Source organism: Cyprinodon variegatus, unplaced genomic scaffold (genome assembly GCF_000732505.1).
Source record: "Cyprinodon variegatus isolate N-32 unplaced genomic scaffold, C_variegatus-1.0 Scaffold620, whole genome shotgun sequence".
NCBI classification, from domain to species: domain Eukaryota; kingdom Metazoa; phylum Chordata; class Actinopteri; order Cyprinodontiformes; family Cyprinodontidae; genus Cyprinodon; species Cyprinodon variegatus.
In genome coordinates this window covers 54082-75758 of record NW_015151073.1, presented here as the reverse complement: position 1 = coordinate 75758, position 21677 = coordinate 54082, and the positions used below count along the sequence as shown (strand labels likewise).

Sequence of the window (21677 nt, the reverse complement as noted above, 5' to 3'; positions counted from 1 at the left end):
GTGACAGTAAATATAAATGTTGGACTTTATTAGGAATTTTTTAGATGCTCCTTTCAGTCATTTGATACAAAGTGTTTTTTTTGTAGTGACATAAAACAGAGCAAAAGAGTTACCAGAGCAGAGTGGTATTCTTAGGGCCTTTAACCTAAAAACATCAACATGGTTTTGCAGCACAGCATGTCAGGAGTTTCTGAATCAGGACAACATTTTTTCTTCAGCAGCATAGCAGCAACTCTCTAGTCAAACGCAGCAAAAATAAGGAATCCTTGATAATGACATTTATGACATATTAGGATTCTGCAGTAAACTGGATGAAACATTTCAGACAAACCATTAGGTTGTGGTAAAAGGCTTAAAATGGGTTTACCAGCACACAGAACAAAAGACAATCACAGCTAGTCTGCAGAGCCATGCATTTGAGCTAAAAACAAACAGTTTTTTATGCTAAGTCCTGCAACAATTGACACTGAATGAGAGAGCATTCAAGGCCGTAGAAACAATGACGCCCTGGAAGCTTAACATGTAGAAGCTTGTTGTTAATGCTGAGAAAAAAGATTAAAATTACTTTTTACTGTATATTTTGGGCAAAAATGAACAGTTATGTTACTGAATTGGAACCCTAAAGAGATGCAGACTAATTGAAGGTATATATTATATATAGGTGGAAGTTTAAATGTTAACACACTAGATCAACAGCTTTGTTTTTTTTTTTGGCTCAGCTCATTCTTCACCATGACAGATTAACACTGGCTTAATCCATCTATTCATCTTCTACTAAGTTTTAGCATTAGATCCAAAAGATTTAAAGAAATGTAAAAACTAGAGGCAGTGGATTACCCAGAACACAATTAGCACATGAACAGCCACTTTAAAGCATGCATTTGGTTTTATCCGAGTCAACTCCCTTTTATAAACAAAGCATGACTTTTCACATTGCAGATAGCCTTCAAGAAGAAGTCCATTAATGGATTATAATGTACAAATTCTGTATATCATCTTAGGTCTGACTTTAAAACATGAAAAAAAATTATATATTGTTTAGTAGGATAAGCTTGAAGGAGACTCTTTGACAGCAAGATTATTAGACACTGCACTCAGTCCCCGGCTGCTGAATAATACTGTTTTATTTGTCCCACCATTGCATTTCAGCACTTTAAAACTTTTTTTATATATCTAAGTGTATGAAAGTATCCCTTTCATCAATGATTAGAAGTATATTTCTTATGAATTATAGTTTAATCATCATAAGATGTCTTAAGCTTGAGGAAAAACAAAAACCTTCCAGAGACTAAAAATGTTAATTACAGTAAGTTTAATTAGCTCTAATCTGAAGTGAAATATTGTTTCTGAATAATTAAAATGTAGCTCGATGTGTTTCCTTTTGAAGAATCAAAACAGCTCCCTCGGCTGCTGCTCAGTTCATTCTAGGACAGAGACGACAACAACAATGCTGCAGCATGATGAGGTCGCCGTGGGAACAACTAAATGAGACCTTTGGGATGGAAACGATATGTGGATAAATTAAAAACAGGGGTTGTTAAAACAGGAAGGTATTTCTGCAAACTTTGTCTTTGAATATCCTTATGACTAAACACTCTAAGCCACAACATAAGCTTGTTTTTTACAGAAGGAGCAATTATTTATCACATGTAATCTCTATAGCACCAAAAGAAAATTACTACAATAGAATTTCTTTTTAGGAAGCTCATCAATAAAAAGGGAACAAGCAGTCGATTGAGAAATAACCATAAATACGTCTGCATTATAACACTATGCTATACTGTAACCTACTCCTTCATAGTTATAAAGCGCCTTTTCTAAACCATTCCTATACTTTTAATTAATACATTTTTTAATTGGCTGCTCAATTTTTTAACATGAAATATGCTCTTTTCTTTTTTCTCAATGAATCTAGAAAATCCTGCGAGTAAAATTTCATTAAGAAAACATAGACCAGTTTGCTACTGACGTCACGGAACAAAAATAGAGCAGAGTGGGTCATCTGTCTTATTCAGCCAAAATTATTACCTGACAAACAGGATGAACTTTGTCAATGCTGATAATATCAGCAACAGGTAATTAGTTTAGCTGCTCTTTTAAACAGATTTCTGTTTGTATCTGCATCTCTCATTTGATTTGTTCTAAACCACATTTACTATTGTTTTATTATTTGTTTACAAGGGTGTGTACATTTGTTCCCAGGTGGGGTGTGATTTGTACAACAGGACTAAATACTGAGCTAAGATTTACCAGAATGAGCATTGGAGACCCGTTTTGTTGATATAAACATTAGAGACCGTTTTAGAAGCAAGATAGATTAGCTTTCAGAATGGAAATTAATTTCCACTGATGAGTAATTAATTATACATATTAGGCTGTTATCGTCAGAAGTTATGCTCTCTTATATTACATGCATGTTATCAGCCATTAATGACAATGAAATTCAATATTTCACCTCTTATCTCTTCCAGCTGTCAAACCTTTTCTTCAAGAAAAAAAACCTCCTGCAGGACTTCATCTCATCCTTCACAGCTGATCCAACAGGATTGTTAAGAAATGGACACATGGTTCACCATTGCATTATTAGGTCTACCATTAATGCTGTAAATAAGAATAGCTTTCAATATCATTAAACGTCATGTCTAGAAAAAGCTCAGATTGAGGTATTAATTTTCCATCCATGTACAAAGCCCTATTCATTCTGCAACAGAATCAACCAATATAACTCACGTAGGAACAAGGAGACTTTGCCTTAAAAAATAAAATATAAAAAAGATATACAAATCAATTTAAAAATCTGCTAAAATACCCATGAACATTTTTTTGGTTTGACAGGTATGGTCAGCCTAAACAGGAGGTGCATATCTTCTATCCAATCATAACCTCAAGGTATACTCAAAGTAATATGATTTTTCCATCTACTACAGGATGGGGGCTAATATTAACTTTAGAGAATCTCAAAAAATGCTGCAATCAAATTGTAAATGAGTGAAACCCAATAATTAAAAATATGGGTTGTCAAAAATCCACTCAAGCTGTTCATAGCAACAGAAATATGTTTGGGATGCAATGTTTATATTGGAGCCTGTGCATATAATTGTGACTTAGTGTTAGCTAGAGGGAAAAAATATATATTTGCAATTCATATTTATGATGCCTAAGTGCATCATTAGCAGCTCAACAGTAAGGACATTTATAATCATAAGTGTATAGGAATCTGTAATCAGAATAGTTAATAGTTTGTCCGGTAATTTCATTTAAAGGTGTCATCTGTGTTTATGATTTAGGCATTAGTTGCCAGAAATGTAACTGATTTATGAAGATAATATGCATCTTACTGCAAATTTGTAAAACTTGTACACATTCAAACCCCGGAAAATATAAGATTAATTGGGGTGGCTTTTACATATCTTTATGATTTTGCAGGATTTAATTCAAGTTACTGAATTGGGCATAAACAGGCCCCAGATCAGTGCTTTATCACACCAGCATAACGACCACCATTAAAGCAACAGACGTCACAGTTCCAGAAATAAACTAAAATGTTTTTTTTACATTTTGTTCCAATCATAAATGATGCTTCTGCCTAAAAACTTATTAAAACCTTATCTGCTAAAATGAGAAAGCTCAACAGTCTAACAATTAGATAACATCCTTTATCAAACAACAGGTCTTCAGTAAAAAAAATATATATATAATTAAAATGCAGATTAATCCAATTTCCCTTCCTTTTTTGATATTTTTTCTCAATTCTACACCAAGACATTTATATACAAAACCTTTCTAAATTTTATATCTGGGATATGTATTCCCCCATAATCAGTTTGAACTGACCAACAGAATCTTCCAATTTCAGGGATGAATGTTATTTGACATTTTTACAATGTTTTAGAAAACCACCATGTAATAAATAGCATATAAATTTGAATTAGGTGATGATTTGTACTAAATAGTAATGGTTTAACTTTCACAGAAAACAAATCTTGAACCTCTTATGTTTTTGCGTAAAATAAGTTTAGGTTTTAAAATAAGTTTGTATTTGCTAGTAACCTTGTATGTAAAAGTATGCATGATGATTAGATAAACTGTGTTGCTCAGAGGGGGAAATTTGCATTGGACTTAACATTTTATACACAAAATAAAAAAAAGAACATTTAAATAAAATAGATGTGATATTGAAGTGTAACATTATTTTTTAACTGACTTATGTTTGCCTCTCATCTTTCTTTAGGATCATAAAAATTCGAGAGGATAGTGTGTCCCTCCAAATACTGATGTTGAAAACCGAATGGGTAAGTTAAGTATTCCACTTTAATTATATGTTACACCCTCTAGATATTCTCTGTGACATTAGTGTTAAAGTTGTAAAGGAAGAACATGCTCTGCACATATATTATCATATGCATGCCATTAAGTAGTCTCATATACCCTGTTGTTTTTGTTTTCTTCTAGCAGTTTTGTCAACATCCACCTGCAGCAGCATAACCGATGATGAAGGGTTAATTCCAATTACTGACATGTCATTTCGGACATGTCAGTCATGACTTTGGACTTGACACGTGACTTGAGGTGAAAGACTTGAGATTGACTTATGACTTTTCCTACCTCTGGTGTATGTATACTGCTAAAAATAAATAAAGGGAAAACTCAAATACCACATCATATATCTGAATGAATAAAATATTCTCATTGAATACTTTGTTCTGTTCAAAGTTGAAATTCCTGGCAAAAAACTAAAATTTCAGAAATTAAATCAAATTTTTTTAACCAATGGGGGTCTGGATTTGGAGTCACACACAACATTTAAGTGGAAAAAAACACACTACAGGCTGATCCAACTTTGATGTAATGTCCTTACAACAGGTCAAAATGAGACTCAGTATTGTGTGTGGCTTTCACATGCCTATATGACTTCCCTACAATGCCTGGGAATGCTCCTGATGAGGTGGTGGATGGTCTCCAGAGGGATCTCTTCCCAGATCTGGACTAAGGGTTCCACCAACTCCTGGACAGTTTGTGGTGCAACATGACGTTGGTGGGTGGATAGAGAAATTATGATCCAGATGTACTCAATCGGATTCAGGTCTGGGGAAAGGGCAGGCCAGTCGATAGATTCAATGCATTCATCTTGCATGAGCTGCTGTCAAACTGCAGCCACATGAGGTGTAGCATTGTCCTGTATTAGTAGGGACCCAGGGCTAACCACACCAGCATATGGTTTCACAAGAGGTCTGAGGATTTCATCTTGGTAACTAATGGCAATCATGCTAACTCAGGCGACCACATGGAGGGCTCTGCAGCCCTCAAAAGAAATGCCACCCCGTACCATTACTGACTTACTGCCAATCTGGTTATGCTGAAGGATGTTGCAGGCAAGATCACTCTCCACAGTGTCTCCAGCATCCACCAGAACTTTTGTAAGAAACCTAAACCTTAGGTCCATGGAATCAACACCTAAAACTAATTTCTAACATTTTGCTTATCCCCTCCCCTGAGGGCTAACCCTAATCCTAATATTTGTGACTGACTGGAATATATTCAAAGCTGCAGCAACATATGACAACAAAATAAATATAGATGAGTATGCCAGGACTGTGTCAACCTACATCAACAATTGCGTAGAGGATGTCAGCATCACAAAGAACATCACCTCCCGGCCCAACGAACAACCCTGGATGACTGGAGAGGTTCGGGAAATGCTAAAAACACGGAACTCTGCTTTCAGGTTGTGCTATAGAGAGGCACTGAGGACAGCGTGTGCCAACTTGAACCATGCCATCAGATCAGGGAAGCAGAACCACAGCCAGAATATCCAGGATCTCTTGCATTAGACCAGCAACACCAGGAAGATGTGGCAAGGCATACGGGCGTGATCACAAACTACAACTCACCCTTCCCCCCAGTAGATGCAGCAGATGCTGACTTAAAAGATGAACTAAACTTCTTTGGAAGGTTTGAGGCACTAAATAGAACTCCAGCAATGGAAGCTATTCCACATCAGGAAGAGGAGGCACTCAATCTTGACATAGCTGAAGTGAGGAAAACTCTGTGGAGAGACAACCCAAGAAAGTGTGCAGGCTGGCTGGTGACATAGACAATGACACAGACATTTTTAACACAACGTTGGACCAATCCATAGTGCCAGCATGTTAAAGTCTGCCACTATCATTCCTGTCCCAAAGAAGCCTCAGGTCACCTCACTCCTATCATGAAGAAGTGCTTCGAAAGGCTCATAAAAGAACGTCTCCAATCTCCCCCTAACATTCGACCCGTTCCAATTTGCCTACCGACGTAAAACCTCCACTGAGGACACCATCTCTTCCGCTCTTCATCTGAGCCTAGCACACCTGGAGAAAAACACCCACGTGCAAATGCAGTTCCTGGACAGTTCAGCTTTCAACACCATCATCCCACAGCATCTGATGGGCAAACTGGAACAGCTGGGCTTCAATACACCCCTTTGCAGCTGGCTGTTAGACTTCCTCACAAACAGACCTCAGTCAGTCCGGGTCGGGCATAACACCACTGATGTCATCACCCTAAGCACAGGCTCCCCTCAGGACTGCATCCTGAGCCCCCTGGTGTTCACTCTAATGACACACTGCTGCGTGTGTCATCCGAGTCACCAAAGCACCAAAGCGCATATAATTCCTGCGGAGGATAAGGAGAGCCCACCTGCCACCACCCATCCTCACGATCTTCTACAGAAGCACCATAGAGAGTGTTCTGACCAGCTGTCTCACTGTGTTGTGTGGAGGCTGCAGCGCCTCAGACTGGAAGAACGTGAGAAGGGTGGTAAAAACAGCAGAGAGGATCATCGTGGCTCCTCTTCCCTCCTTTAAAGACATTTCATCCCAGCACTGTGTTTCCCGGGCCCGTAACATCATCTATGACCCCTCACATCCCCATCATGGACTGTTCTACCTGCTGCCCTCTGGGAAGAGACTTCACAGTATTTAGTATTTAGTCCAACAGATTCCGAAACAATTTCTTCCCCACTGCCATCAGACAGCTGAAGTGTTGAGAAAACTCTAAATCATGTCACAGACACTGCGTCATGTAGATAACACCAAAAAAAATTCTACATATCTTTTGTTTACATATTCAATGCTCTGAACTTCTATATAAATGTGTTTTCACACCATGTCTTTTCTCCTAAACCATTTGATCACTGCTGCACCTCATGGAAATGTTTTGAAAGCTGTACACTCTGTATACAAATTGACTATAAAAGTTGTCAACTCCAAGTCTAAGTGATGGCCGATTGATTTCATATGACTTCATTATATTTCTTTGTGCACTTCAGGCATTAATTGTGACAATGAAACTGTCCATTATGTGTTGCCCTTTAAGATCGTTAAGCCTATTTCATGTTATCAAACAGATTCTATTTTTTTTTTTTATTCTGAATTTTACAGGAGAGGTAATGAGGCCTGTTTGTGGCTAGAAAAGTCAGGATTAGCTTATCCAAAGAGCAGAAGAATATTTGGTTAACAATTATTAAACAAGGCATTAATTCATTCGCTTCTAAAACAGGGAGATGTTAGTCTGGGCAGCTTTGTTTCCCTTATTAATTACAATTATTTTGTATGATTTTAAAAATTTGTATCTTGATCCGATACAGTTGTATGAGAAAACAAACTTAAATAAAATTAAATCTGAAATTAATGCAACGTTGTTCACAGCATTTTTCTTTTATAGAATAAAAAATCTGATCCAACCAGCAATCAAATGTGCAACAGAGCTGCTATAATTATGGGATATAAAAAGTTAGTATAAAATAATCTTAAACCTGATGCCTATAATTTTCAAGCAAAAAATTTACAAATTGATTAAATCAACAAACAGCACTCAGAGTGGAGGAGCATAAGTGCAGCAGAATGGGTTTGAATCAGAGCAGATTATCCAATGGCAAAATAATTAACTTTGGGGCGGGGGATGTTCAAGTCAGTTAAGGACAGGCCAGGCAATCCCACACCTATTTTGTTTTGCTGGAGTTATTCATCAGTCTGATGTAGCTTGTTGTTGTTGTCATCAAGTCCTATTAATACATGCTTCTCTCTGTTTATATCTTATGCTAGTAACACAAATCGTGCCATCTGGAGTGTCTACTGTGCTGCATTTGCATATGTTCAGGAATTATTACAGACATCCTCCTAAAAATTGCTCTAACGTGAGATGCAGTCTGTTATTCCGTGAAAATCCCACAGCTCTGAGACACTGAAACAACAAATGCTCGGTCATGCTGTTATACTGAGGTTATACACTACAAGCTTTGGTGATATATTTAGTGTCTCAGATCATCAATAGTAAACAAGAAGAAATGCAACTAGGTGAGGAGTGTCCAAACATAGATATGTTTAAGTATAACAACATCTTTGTCTGCTCGTGATTGAGCATCTCAGCTGGTCTCCTCACCGCTCATATACGGGTAATCCACTGCCCTGACTGTAATGGGAGGGACCACTAAGCATGTTTGGCCAGGATCCAACATCCCTTTTACACACGTTTCCCATTTCATTCCCAGCCACAAATGCCTCCCATCATCTAATCTCATCTCTCAGAGGGTGTGGCCAGACAAAAACTTACAATCTCCATAATGGAGGGAAACTACAGATGCTGACAGCTGACGCTCCCGTGTACAGATTTCCTTCACACCCCCCTACATTCATCCTATCAGTTCCACATAGAATGGCAAAGGCAGATGTTAGCATTTCCCTCCCGTTTCCACCAGTTTTCCTCACAGATCTCCTTTTCTACTTCCTCTTATCTGTAGAGCCTAATGCTGCACTCCCTCCCTCCCTCCTGCTCTTCTCCATCTCTCTGCAGTGCTACATCTCTCTCCACACCAAGTGTTCAGTCAGCTGGCAGAGAGGGGAAGAAGAGGGAGACACTCACTGAATAGTAAAGCTACCCAGCCTGGTCAGGCAGCTGATGCCTTGTGTTCACACTGAAAACAAGCAAATGTTGACAGATAGGCGAAGCTGCCTTCTTACCTTCTCTCTTCTCCGGTTCTCCACCTCCCTGCATGTGTTTGTGTCGCTTCAAACTGAAGCCACACGGTTTCCCTCGTTCCAATTCCTCCCTCTCCTTACTTCTTTCTCCTCCTCCTATCACTAACCTGCTGCTGAGTGGCTGCTGCCTCTTTCCCTTTTCCTCTCCATCTCTCAGACCCTCCCATCCCTCCTCCCTTTGCATGTCTGATGCTCTAACAAAACCAGTGGAAAAGGCCAGCATGTATAAACAATGGAGTGTTTTATCTACAGAAATGACAGACATATGCTTACAATCAGATGAAATGTCGATAATGATTTTTCCAGTGTTACAATTAAAATAAAGAGAGATCGAAAGAAGAAAAAAACATTTAGCTAAATACTGGATAAATCAAGGAAAAAACTGGAGGATTTTGAGTGGGTTGCCTTCAAATCTAAAAAAATATATTCATATAAGCAACTCAAAATAATCCTTCTTGTGAGATAGTAAATCAGAGTATACTTTTTTAGTTTTTCAACAGTTAAGATTTACAAATGTATTTCTGTTTGCTCAATGCAAGAAAAATGCTCTTCAATTGTTTCAAAAAAATGTTCAGTTTGCGAAATTTCACTTTGAAATTGATTAAAAGAAAATGAATATTGATATTAGACAAAAGAACACCATGTACAAATATCTTCTGTTGCTATGAAACTACTGCATCATCAGCATAATGATTTAACATTTGTAGTACTGGGCTACTTTGATCATGTACAGTGTGGCGAAAGAGACCTAAAAAACAAATAACACACCTTTTAAGAAATAGACAGAATGCACATGCCAACTAGTAGTTGGCATGTGCATTTCAGCCATCTGTATTTTATAGTAGTACTTGTTGTCGAAAAATGTGGATTTCTCTTCTATTTTATATTAATTTATCCTATTTACTCTGTATAAAACTTTTCACTCAGTTTGTTTCACCTTCAAGGCCACGCAATTCTCTGTGGGATGGTGTTTGTAGACCAGACATAGCTTCTTCCCATAACAAGCCAGATTCTTTCTCAAGGTTTATTCATAACATGTTACTGTTAAACAAAGTGTCTGTAATATATATTACATGTGTGTAATAATAACATACAACGATCAATACATTTCCTATGGCCTTTGGGTCTGACCCCTTATGGGGTATGGGTCCTCAGGAGTCGGGCTCTGGGGGTCTCGTTAGCCCTTCTCTGATTTGTTGTGGCCATCAATATGTCTGCCCTCCTTGTGTCCCAGTGATTGGGGTGCCTTTGAAATATCAGGGGCTTGTTTCATTTCTTTATTGATCCTGGGCCCGATAGGAAGAGTCTGGGGCCACCCACACCTGCTATTAATCCATATTCCTTATGACATAAACTCCATAAATTCCTTATAAACATTTATATATGCATGCCCATGCATACATACCACGGGAGTTTGGTTTGAAGTTTGTACAGATAGACAGTAATACTTAATACCACCATAGATAATAGTGCATAATCAGCATAGGGTTTTTTTTGCCTTTCACACGCATGGATATCTGAGGCATACTTGCTGCTCTACAAGATTTTTCTTCATGTCTACTTTGTTGTCTTATTTTTTTATGTTCTCTGTCTTCTGTTCCCTTCATCTCATACAGGTGTGGAAGCAGACTTAAAGGAGTCTCACCTTCGTCAGCATCACCTTCTCACCTTCGTTGTCTTCGTTTCCATTGTTTATGTTTTACTCAACAAATAATTTTCAATAAAGTTTCATATACCAAATGGAACCTTATGGCAACAGTCAATCGTCTCTGGGACAATTATTCCCTGAGCCATATTGGCAAAACAGACACACATAAAAAAAGAATGGATGCCAAACCTCTTACAGTTTAGTGTACCAATTTCATTTTTCAGAGGCTTCGACAACATTACCATCATCACAGATATCACATTGGTAGTTTACACCCTGCACAGATATTGGAATGCATTCTTAAATGCCAGCCAAATGCATTTACACAGGGACTGAACTTTCCATAAACCTAAATCTGACTCACTAACCACTTGAATTAATAATTTTCATTAATTTAAGATGAAGCTTTTCACATAGTTGTATCATATTAAACTGCACTTAAAATATTCACCATTGTTCATCCCAATTTCCCTTTTTACTCTGGGCACGAAGCAGCAAGCTTGCTTTGACTAGCAATGAATCATGGGATACCCTAGGCTACGAAGGATACACCAGACCTGACCTAACCGGACATGGACTTAACCACATAAAGAGTCTTAGCTATGACTGCCCTATGCTATGAGGTCATTGGTGATAAATCAGGCCTTTGGAGGACACTGCTGCTAGATTCAAACACACTTTACATGTCACAATAGAATGTGCTATTGTTAAACTCTTTGAGGTGAACTCTGCATACAAGTGAGATCATGCAAAGAACTGTCTCCATCCCTATTCAACCTACTTCATACATCTACCTCCGTTCTCGCTGCCCTCACTATACCGCACTATACTGATAACACTATGAGGACTGTTGATGCACTTCCGCCTTGGCTCAAGTGTCCTTACTATTTGCAATATCTTTTGCTGCTAACACAGACTGCCAGGTCATCATTTCATCCATCCATCAATTTTCTGTCTCGCCAATCCCTGCTGTGGTCGCGAGGGGGGCTGGTGCCTATCTCCAGCTGCCAATGGGTGAGAGTCGGGGTACAACCTGGAAAGGTTGCCAGTTGCAGGGCAATGCCAGGTCATCATTGCTTAGCATTAATTCCACGGTTTAAAAAGTACTTGAGACTTTTCTGTTGTTATGGCAGAAATAAACAATCTTAACTTTTGTCACTGCGAAATGCTAATAATTACATTTTTCCTTTTACTGAGCAGTTATACTTTTCTAGGCCCAAGTGCAAATTCTGTAGTTTAAGAGTTTCCATCAATTTTTGAATGTTTGAGTATTTTTGGTGTAGGCAAGAAAGCCCCAGCTTTCAGAAAACACACACACACACACACACACACACACACACACACACACCTTTACTCTAAATTTCTGAGACTGTTAATCTGAATGACTGTTCTTGACAGGATTGAGGCTTTGGTTGCATTAGCAAACATCCACCTACAGAGCCCCTGCTCCCTTTGTCTGGCTGGATGCAACTCTCACAGCATGACCCACCCTTCCAATGCACAGCCCTCTCCCCCCTCCCCACCATTATTCACATGGTAATTGCATATGTATCCACGCTGTTTTTGTGACCATTTCTTTTCCAGCTCAGGCTGCCATAAAACTCAAGGCATAAATATTTCAGAGGGTTCAAGGGAATGCCTGGGTCCTTTAGAACTCGATCCTAAAATGATCTACAAAGATCTGCAAAAAAAATGCAAAAAAAAGTGCAAGCGGCTAATTTGTACCTGGAATAATATGTATTTATGAGTTAGAAAGTCCTCCATGACACAGTAATGAAACTAGTACCACTAGTACCGAGAAAGCTTTGACAATCTCAAACATTTAGTATGGGGCATAGGTGTTATGAAAATAGCATCTTATTTTACACAGGCAGCATGCCCGTTTTTTAAAAAAAATATATAGAATGTGACTTTCTCAGTTCCTTTGCTTCAAAAGTTTTTGTCCAAACACTTGTAAATACATCTTAGACCTCTTTCGGGATTATTGCTTTGTTCTTTCAAAAAGGACAAAAATAAATACATAGGCTACTAAATTATTAAATGTTTCAAACCTTGCCTGTCATGGCTTATTTCTAGATTTAAAGGTTGATAATACTTAGCAATACATGAAAAACATGACAAGATAAAAGTAGAGCAGAATTTAACCGTTATATATTGTCGAGGTGAAGATAGTTCATAATGAATGCTAATCAATTTAGATGATTTTAAGACTCAATTTATCCCCTACAATCTCAGAAGAAAGCACATGAACAAAAGTTTTAGTATCCCTTGTTTAGTGAAAGAAAAACCCAGCATGGTAGCAGAAATAACTTTAATTAGACTAATTCTATGAAAATGAACAAATCACAGACGTTTCAACAGAACGGTTTTTAAAAATTAAGTCATCAATATGTCTGAATAAGAAATAAAAAATAAAAAATAAAAAAAACAGACATGTGAGTGAGTTAGCTAATTAGCATCACAGGTGTCTACAGTCTTATAATCGGTCAGTGGGCCAATATGTAAGACTACAGGTAGACACTGTGCTGTTTGGTGACATGGTGTTAAGGATTAAACTACAACTTGCAGAATTAGAGCTAGAAGTCCCACATGAGAGAACATTAGATTTCGGATGTGTTTTTACACAGCCAATCCCTCTGATATCACATGCGCCACAGCAGCTTGAAAATCCATAGAAAACAGCATTTTTCTCTCTCTTCCCCAGGAAGACCTGAACATCATGTTACCTGTGGTGCTATCTCCAGAACAAAAGTTACATTTTGCCAGCAAAAGGACTACACCCCTCTTTGACACAGCTCTGAGCTAAAAATCCAGCACAGCTTGCTGGTGATGCCCGTTGACAAAACGGATGAGGAGTATTTGTTAAATATCTGTCTGTCAATTGACAGAACAAAGACATTGTGAAGCTGCCCGAGACGGATAACATGAATGGTAACAAAAGAGGTCAGAAAAACTTCTAAAAACCAAGTCTAGGATTAGTTGCTAAATCCTAAAATTTTCTTAGTCTAAATACCAACTTCAAGGGCTGGTTCTTTTTTCATATCATCCTTCCTAAAAATCCAAACGTTATGAGTACAAAAGGATTGTAACATAATCAGTTTAAACTCAGAATACTATACTGAAGTAAAGAATCAATAATGCAATCGTTTCTATCTGATCTTTAAATGAAACCCTGACTTAAAAAGAGAGCTCTGATGTTCTATGTGAGAAGCTCTGTGCACAGATAACAGATTGCAATCTGATGTAAAAGGACATTAGAGATTACAAGGAGATTACTTCTCCTGAGAAAGATCCTATTTTCAGTGGGGGAAAAAAAGGAAAAAAACTTTGTTAAATGAGACCTACTTGTCTTGCTGTCAGATTTAAAGTTCATACATACAGATTTAGCAAAAATATAAAAGATACTCTTCCCCAACTACCCTAACTTAATCTTAATGTAAAATAATACATGTGGTGGTAGTGACTAAAAGACTATAAAGAAAAGTCTTTAGTAAAATTTAAATTAATTTAATTTAAAAAAGTGAGCAAAAAAAAAAAAAAAAAAAGACTTGAAGACTTTCAGTGTCTGTTTTTTTAATATTCAGTTTCTATTTCCTAAACTTATGAAATGCTAATTATTATGTACTGACTGGTTAAAAGGGGAGGATTAAAATTAAAAAATATGTTTAAAGGAATAATAAAATAATTAGATAAACTATAATAAACAATGTTCTGAATTGTGGCAGCTGTGACTCTGCAGTGCAGCTAAGGGGAAGCTGTCTACGCCCCAAACACAGGAGTGATTTAGAGACTAGGTCATTATGGATCTTTACCAAACTGATTTGGGTCATCTGCTCAAATCCTTTGGGGGGAAATGAATAAGATCAGACTGATGCTGACTTCAATGGAAGGAGCTGGGGGTCCAAGCTGTCTGCTGACCCAACAAATGGGTCATAAAGTGGGTCTCTGCATATTCAGCCTTCTCCAGAGGGGCCAAATGGACAGAGCTGCCATCAGATAATAGAGTTTATGCCAGAGACTAAGAGCCATTATTCTGAGCTTTTTCCAGATGCATTATAACCCAGGATAAAGGATGCAAAGTATTTTCTTACTGAAACTGGGACAGCAGCAGAGAAAAAAAAAAGTTTTAGTTAGATAAACATGCATCATTACATTTCAGTTTCTGTTGGGTAGAAACACTTAGAAGGGACAAATATGGTCAATATTTTTTCTGAGTTACACTTACAATTCTGAAAGGTTAATTTCAATCAGAATGGTCAGACTGCAGCAATATCACCCCTAATACTGCCTCCATCGTCCAACAATACGGAGGCCATCATGGTATAAAAGGTTTATAAAAGGCTTACGCAACATCATTCCCTTTAACTATTTTGTTGAAATTAATGTGTTTTAGATCGCGGTATCAAGCTTTTAAAAAAAATCCATTTTAAATTAGCTCTAGAAAGACCGTTTGGTATCCTAACTGCAACACAAACACAGACCAGCTACCGCTTCTATCATACACAGCTCACTCCGTCTGCACGTTTCTCTGGTCCTCAGCGGCCCCCAGATTCTAGAGCCTAGCCTTGGCCTGCTTTTGTCTCTTGCTGCTCTTTCTCCCTGGCAGGCTCCTCCGATGTCATGCCGTTCTCCTCGCAGTAATCCACAGCAACTCTACTCTGCCTTCAGACCCCTCTCTGCCTGGCCGATAAATCCGATCTTCCCCCGTTCTGCTTTTTAGATTTAGACTTGGACAATTTTTATTGTCATTTTGTAGACAATGTGTGTACAAAATTAAATGTTCATTTTGTACAGCTTTCAAGACATTTCCTTATCTCAAAGTGCAGCAGTGATCAAATGTAAACAGTGTGGGACAAACTCACAAGTAACGATTATTTTGCAACTCCATTAATCTGTCAATTATTTTTTCAATTATTTGATTAATAAGCGGATAGCCAAAGGTTCCTTAAAGAAACTCTAAACAAAATTAAATCAGGTGAAATTAAAACGTTTCCCCTTGAGGAGCTCTGGATAGAGCATATTTACAGAAGAAAAAGTTATTTTTATCTTAAATGCAAAATGTTCATATATGTGGGTCGCTCTGTCAGGTAAAGGCACATTTTAGAGCCTCTACACTCCAGCTAACAACAATCAGGTTCTGAATTAGTTGATGATTATTTCAACAATCGATTCATTACAATTACTTGATTATTTGTTTCAGCCCTACTAGGAACCAATACTTTTTTTTTTTTTACTTTTCATTGGTATTTCCTATTCAGCTACACAAGCATTCTCTTTGAGCCCCTCAAAATTGTACTATAAACGACAGTATACCAGATTCTCATGTACACCTTAGTAATTTATTGATATGCCGCTTAAGGTCTTCCTTTTTGCTGCTATAGAAATGGCCACCCTACTACAGTCACTAGTTTGTCAGCTCTGCGCTACTGTAGCTCAAGAAATGTCTGTCTTCAAAAATACAAATGCCTCCTAAGTAATTATAAATAGCAATTTCTAAGGCAAGGAAACGTAAAGATTGAGACTTTCATTTTATAGGTGATAATAAATTAAAAGGATATACATTTTTATATACCATTTATGTCAGTAAATCCCTGTAATTTTTACACACTGTACCTTTAAGTTAAGTGAGCTGCAAAAATGTGATTTGAACTTCAGACAGGTTTGCTCTGATCAGTTTCGTTTGCTTCGGGTATCCGGGTAAACCTCTGCTTGTGAGGTTGCAGAGAGCAAACCTGATGAGACATTGATTTTGCTTATATTGTCTTTTGATGACACTACAGTTTTCTTTAGAGTTGGGGCCAAATTAAATTAAATTAAAAGATGAAAAACATTTTAGTAAGTACTAAAAAAAAGAAAAATTTTTTTTTTTCTAAGTCATTAATAATAGCCGTTGGTGAAAATGCAGGAGAGAAAAAAACACTGTAGCTGAGCAAACACTTCTGAGAGGAGACAGATTAACGGGAAGGGAGGTATCAGCTCTCTGATATTAACTGCTATCATATTTACAGCTCTATCCCTCAGCAAATCGCTGCCATTTGTCTGGAAATAGGAGGCCTAATGTTCTTTAATATCCACTCGGCGCCACAACTTTCTCACTGCTCACTCAGCCTCCCAGGTTTGTCAATATCACTGCCCGTCTGGCTTTGCCTACATTCTCTCACGGCACTCGCCTCAGACTTCATCTGGTGGAATTGAGAAAGGGGAGATGGTAGGACAAATAATCTAGTTCTACAACTGCTTTTAGAGTGGAGGGAGCAAAAATAATATATATATGTATATATATATATATATACATATATATATTAAAAAAACTGCTCTCACCCACCCCTTGTGCTCCTTGGTGGATGGGTTCTTCATCTCAAGCTCGGTCCTCTCCCAGAAGTTCTGGGAGCTTGAGGGTTCTTCTCAGTGTCTTAGCTGTCCCTATAACTGTACTTGGGGTAACTGTTGGATCCACTTTTCCACCGTGGGGGTTCCTGTCCCGAGTGCTCCAATGACCATGGACACTACAGTTGCCTTCACATTCTAGGCTCTTTCTAGTTCTTGCAAGAGCCTTTGGTATTTCTCCAGTTTATTGTTCTTTTTTTCCTGGTGTTTCCGTCATTTAGGATGGCCACATCGATCACTGCGACTGACCTCTACTGCTTAACAAAATGTCTGGTTGGCTGGACATAGACATGGCTGAGCAAACTTGGCTACTACAGTCTGGCAATTTTACAGAAAGAACTCCATTTCACCTGCATCTCCGCCATGCTTTTGTGTTTTCGTCTGAGAGGTAAAAGAAGAAGAAGAATCCTTGTTTGTGCATGCGCACCGAGCAATTTGCCCACGATTGCTGAATGAATTTCAAACATGTTTGATTTTCTCCCGACCTTAAGATTCCTGATCGGGAGGTGGTTGTGAGAGGCACATCGCCCCTCGTTACCCCCCCCGTGCACTAGACATCGCACGATCACGCTGAAAGTCAGCCCGATCGAAAATTTCTCGCACAAATGGAAAATCGCCCCGAAAAGGGCAAAAAAAAATTGTATGATGTATGCCCAGCTTAACAACATTCAGGTGAGTAAAGAAATCAGCAGGAAGGAAGCAATTGTTGGTGTTCATCGTTCTGCGAAGACCTATTAAGCTGAGTGGTCTATTGTTGTTCCTTACAAATGATTATTCAAACATCAAAAAATACAGTTTCTTACCTAAAAATGAGTGTACAACCCACTTTAAAAGAAAGTGCAAAAAAAGGCACAATTCCTTCTTATTAGCAGCAAGGTTCAGTTATATAGTTTTTTCAATTGTATGAAAAAAAACAGCTTGCTTTGAAAGTTTGCCAACATAAAGCCTCCACTTCAAAAAGAACAAGACAATCTGCACAGAAAAGTATGAATATCACCAAAAAGGTATCCACAATTCAAACCTGCAATCATAGTTAAAAGTCATTTCACACCATCTCTAAAGCACGGTGTTGGAAGGGTACTGATCGGGACCTGCCACATGACATCATTCATTAAACACTTAACTCTTCTGTATACCAAATTACTTTATAGTCATAAGAAAGGCCATCAATATTGGCACTATAGCTTGACTAGCAACTAAACATTGTTCCCAAACACAACACAAGCAATCACAACAAAGGGTTTTAAACAAGCAAACTGGATTAAAAGAATAGTTCACTTAGGCATACAGGGAGAAGTTTAAATATCACAAAGAAGGCATTCTGATTATTCCATTTAAAACCAGCCCTTTCAAAGCAGATTACTTGATAAATCGAGCTTTTGTTTCCCCTCCCATATACAGATTAGGTTTTCAGAATGTCATCACCTGGCTGAGATACAGAGTTGAATAAGGAAGTGGTTCAATGGTGACGTGCTGAAAGATGATGGTTTATGGCTGAAAGATGCGCAGCTGCTAGGAAATGTTTTATAATGCTATATACTTCGGCTGCTGCTGCAGAGCTGCATTAGACAAAGTGAATTACAGCCCTAGTGTTACTCGACAAAGAAGAGGAGGAGGGAAGGAATGGATGTGCTTATTCTCAGCGGTGGAAACAGGAGCAGGTGGCTTCAGCTTTCTCCCTAGGCTTTTTGGTAGAGATTTATTAGATTGGTTGGTTGGCAATAACACTGTGGAAACTCAAGCATTGGGAAACCATCTTCTGGACCATATGCTGGGGTTGGTCAAGTGCGCAATAAAACAGAAGTTGGTATCACAAACACCCAAATCAATTAAACCGTCCTCAACCCTGACCCCAACCCAGACCACAAAGAACTCCACCCTCTCTCTACTGAGCCCAGTTTTTGCAACACTTGATTTTCACTGACAATATGAAAGAACTGTTTATGACTGGAGTCCAAATGACCTTGACATCCTCCTCATACAACACCTCCATGGACAAGGCCCGGCTCCTAGACTAGCATTTTCCTATGACACCGAAAAACCTTCTACAGATAACATAGTTAATATTTGCCACCAAGTCATAAATAGTGCATTTTTGAACATTAGGTCTGTCAGGAAAAAATGTTTTCATCATTGACTTTATTGACTGATCATAATCTTCATGCTATGTTTTTAACTGAAACATGTTTAAATTAATTTAATGGAGGCACCCATTCTTATAGAACCGATGTCTCTGAACTATACACAGCAAACAAAATTTGGGGGTGTGTCCACCTTGTTAAAAGATTCAGTAAAGTGTAAAAAGGTATTTCTTAATAAATTTGACTCTTGGCTTTTATTTGGGTCTCTGCGTTAAGGGTCCTGTCTGAACTACGTTATTGAATACCTAAAGCCCACCAACATTTCAAAAAAAAAAAAAAAAAAAAAAAAGGAAGTGATACCAACGTCATTGATTCAGTTGCTCCAGATAAAGTAAAGGTTGTTTCTGGAAGTAAAACTTCTCTTTGGAGACGTGCTCCACCAGTCAAACAGGAAAAAAGAGTGTGTTGAAAAGCTGAAGGAAAACTGCAAAAGTCTAGACTCTAGGTTTACTATAACATCTATAATGAGAGACTTTGCAGATATAATTTACAACTGATAAAGGAAAGAGGATCTATCTACTTTGAGATTAATAAAAGTATTAACCAATATTAATGTCTTAAACCACTATTGAAAAAGAGCCTGTTGGACAAACTGCTACTGCAGAACTACAGGCCCATCTCAATCCTCCCTTTCATCACCAAGATTAATGAAAAAGCCATTTCTAAACACCTACAGTAAATACCTTCCAAACAATGACCAGCTCCTTCAACCTCTTCCAGTCAGGTTACTTTGTACTCTACTGTACAGAAACTGTCCTTGTCAAGGTGTTTAATGACATCCGTATAAATGCAGACTATAGAAGAATCAAAGTGCCAGTATTACTGGACCTCGGTGCAGCATTTGGCACTTATGATCTATTGATTTTATTACAGTGTATGGAAAACATTATCTGGTACAGCACTGAATTGGTTTCAATCCTATTTGAAGGACAAGGCCTTTTTTGTTTCAGTAGGTAACTTTACATCAGAGACCACAAAAATCACATGTGGCCTCCCCCGAGGGGGCATCTTTTATTCAAAGTCTACATGCTCCACCTAAATCAGATTTTAATAGACAATAACACAATTTAACATAACTAAACAATGTTACAAGGTGACTAAACCAATTTAAGTGCTGGGTAAATTCATAGAAGAAATCAACACATGGATCATCCAAAATGTTCTGCAGCTGAATCATGACAAAACTCAAGTTAATAGTTTTGGGACAAAAAGAAGAGTGTTCAAAATTAGCACTTCAGTTAATAAAGCTAGAAACCATCAATCAGGCTCAAAATCTGGGCATAGTGTTGAACTCAGACCTGAGCTCTGGAGGCACAATAAGACAACAAAATTTGCCTTCCTTTGCTGGAATAACATGAAGGCTCAATAACTAATGTCTCGACAGGGTCTTTGTATTTGTTCATATTTAGCAAAATTGATTATGGTTTCTTTGTCTTTACAGGTCTGCCTAAAATGTCTCTCAGACAGCTGCAGCTGATCCAGAAAGATGCTGCCCACATCCTCAGCAAAACAAAAAAGTGCATCACATCACCCCAATGCAAAAAACCTTACACTGGCTCCTAATTTCTCAGAGAATATGTGACAGCCTGAGTACTCTCTGAATATTGTTCATACCCAAACTTACTGCTATGACTCCAATGCCTTTTTAAGTTATGTCCAACAACTGTGGAGAGAGCCAAGTGTTTCCATTTGGAACGCCCCTCTGATAGTTTGGCGGTACACACTAGTGGAGTGAGGCGGCTGACAGCTCATCAGCACTTCAGCAGAACATTTCTATGCATCCAGGTGGATCTGCTGTGTGTTACTAGCCCTGCTACTGTGAGTCCTAATCCTGTTGCCGTTTTGCCTCTGAAGTTTTTCGGTCAGGGCTAAAACTTTGTGTGCCTCCAAGCAGAGGTTTGACGTGCCGCTGTGCATTTTGTTTGGGTTCCTTTGTGTAGATTGGTGGAAAAACGCAGACTGGAGTTTTTTTGTCCTATTTATTTTAATTTTTTTCTTGCTCAAGCTGCATGGATTGAACTCATCAGCAATATAACCTGAACTGGATTTATTTGTTAGTCCCTTCTTTTTTTTTACTGGGACATGATTTACTGTTAAAGATTTGAAATTCTATCATTGTATAATCATTAATATTTTTCTTTCATGTTTTAATACACTGAAGTTTTATGTTCTACATTAATAAATAGGGTGATGAGCACTATTATGTGTTTAGATGCTTTGTGTGGTTTATGCACTCCAAGCTAAATATATACAAACAAATGGAACTCGTATATGTCAGAAGAGAGACTTGACTGGCACCCCGGTCTTTAATTATAGAAAACCATCACAAGTAATTCAATTCAATTCAATTAGACTTGTATATTTCTGTTATTCTATAAATCATTGAATGGTCTAGCTCCAAAATACATTACAGACATGCTTTCAGCGCATCTACAACCCAGACCTCTCAGCTCTTATGGTTCGTCTCTAATTCATGTGTAATTGTGG

General features: G+C 38.0%; 1 protein-coding gene across 11 annotated transcripts in view; it reads right to left on the bottom strand.

Annotated features, from left to right (window-relative positions):
- Positions 1-9119, bottom strand: part of mpp3 (membrane protein, palmitoylated 3) — a 29354-nt gene extending 20235 nt beyond the window's left edge. For all 11 annotated transcript variants that reach the window (XM_015393007.1, XM_015393013.1, XM_015393008.1 and 8 more), the window contains exon 1: positions 8997-9119. The gene's annotated coding sequence lies outside the window, so the exon portion shown is untranslated. The remainder of the gene's footprint in view (positions 1-8996) is intronic.
- Between the last annotated feature and the right edge of the window lie 12558 nt (positions 9120-21677).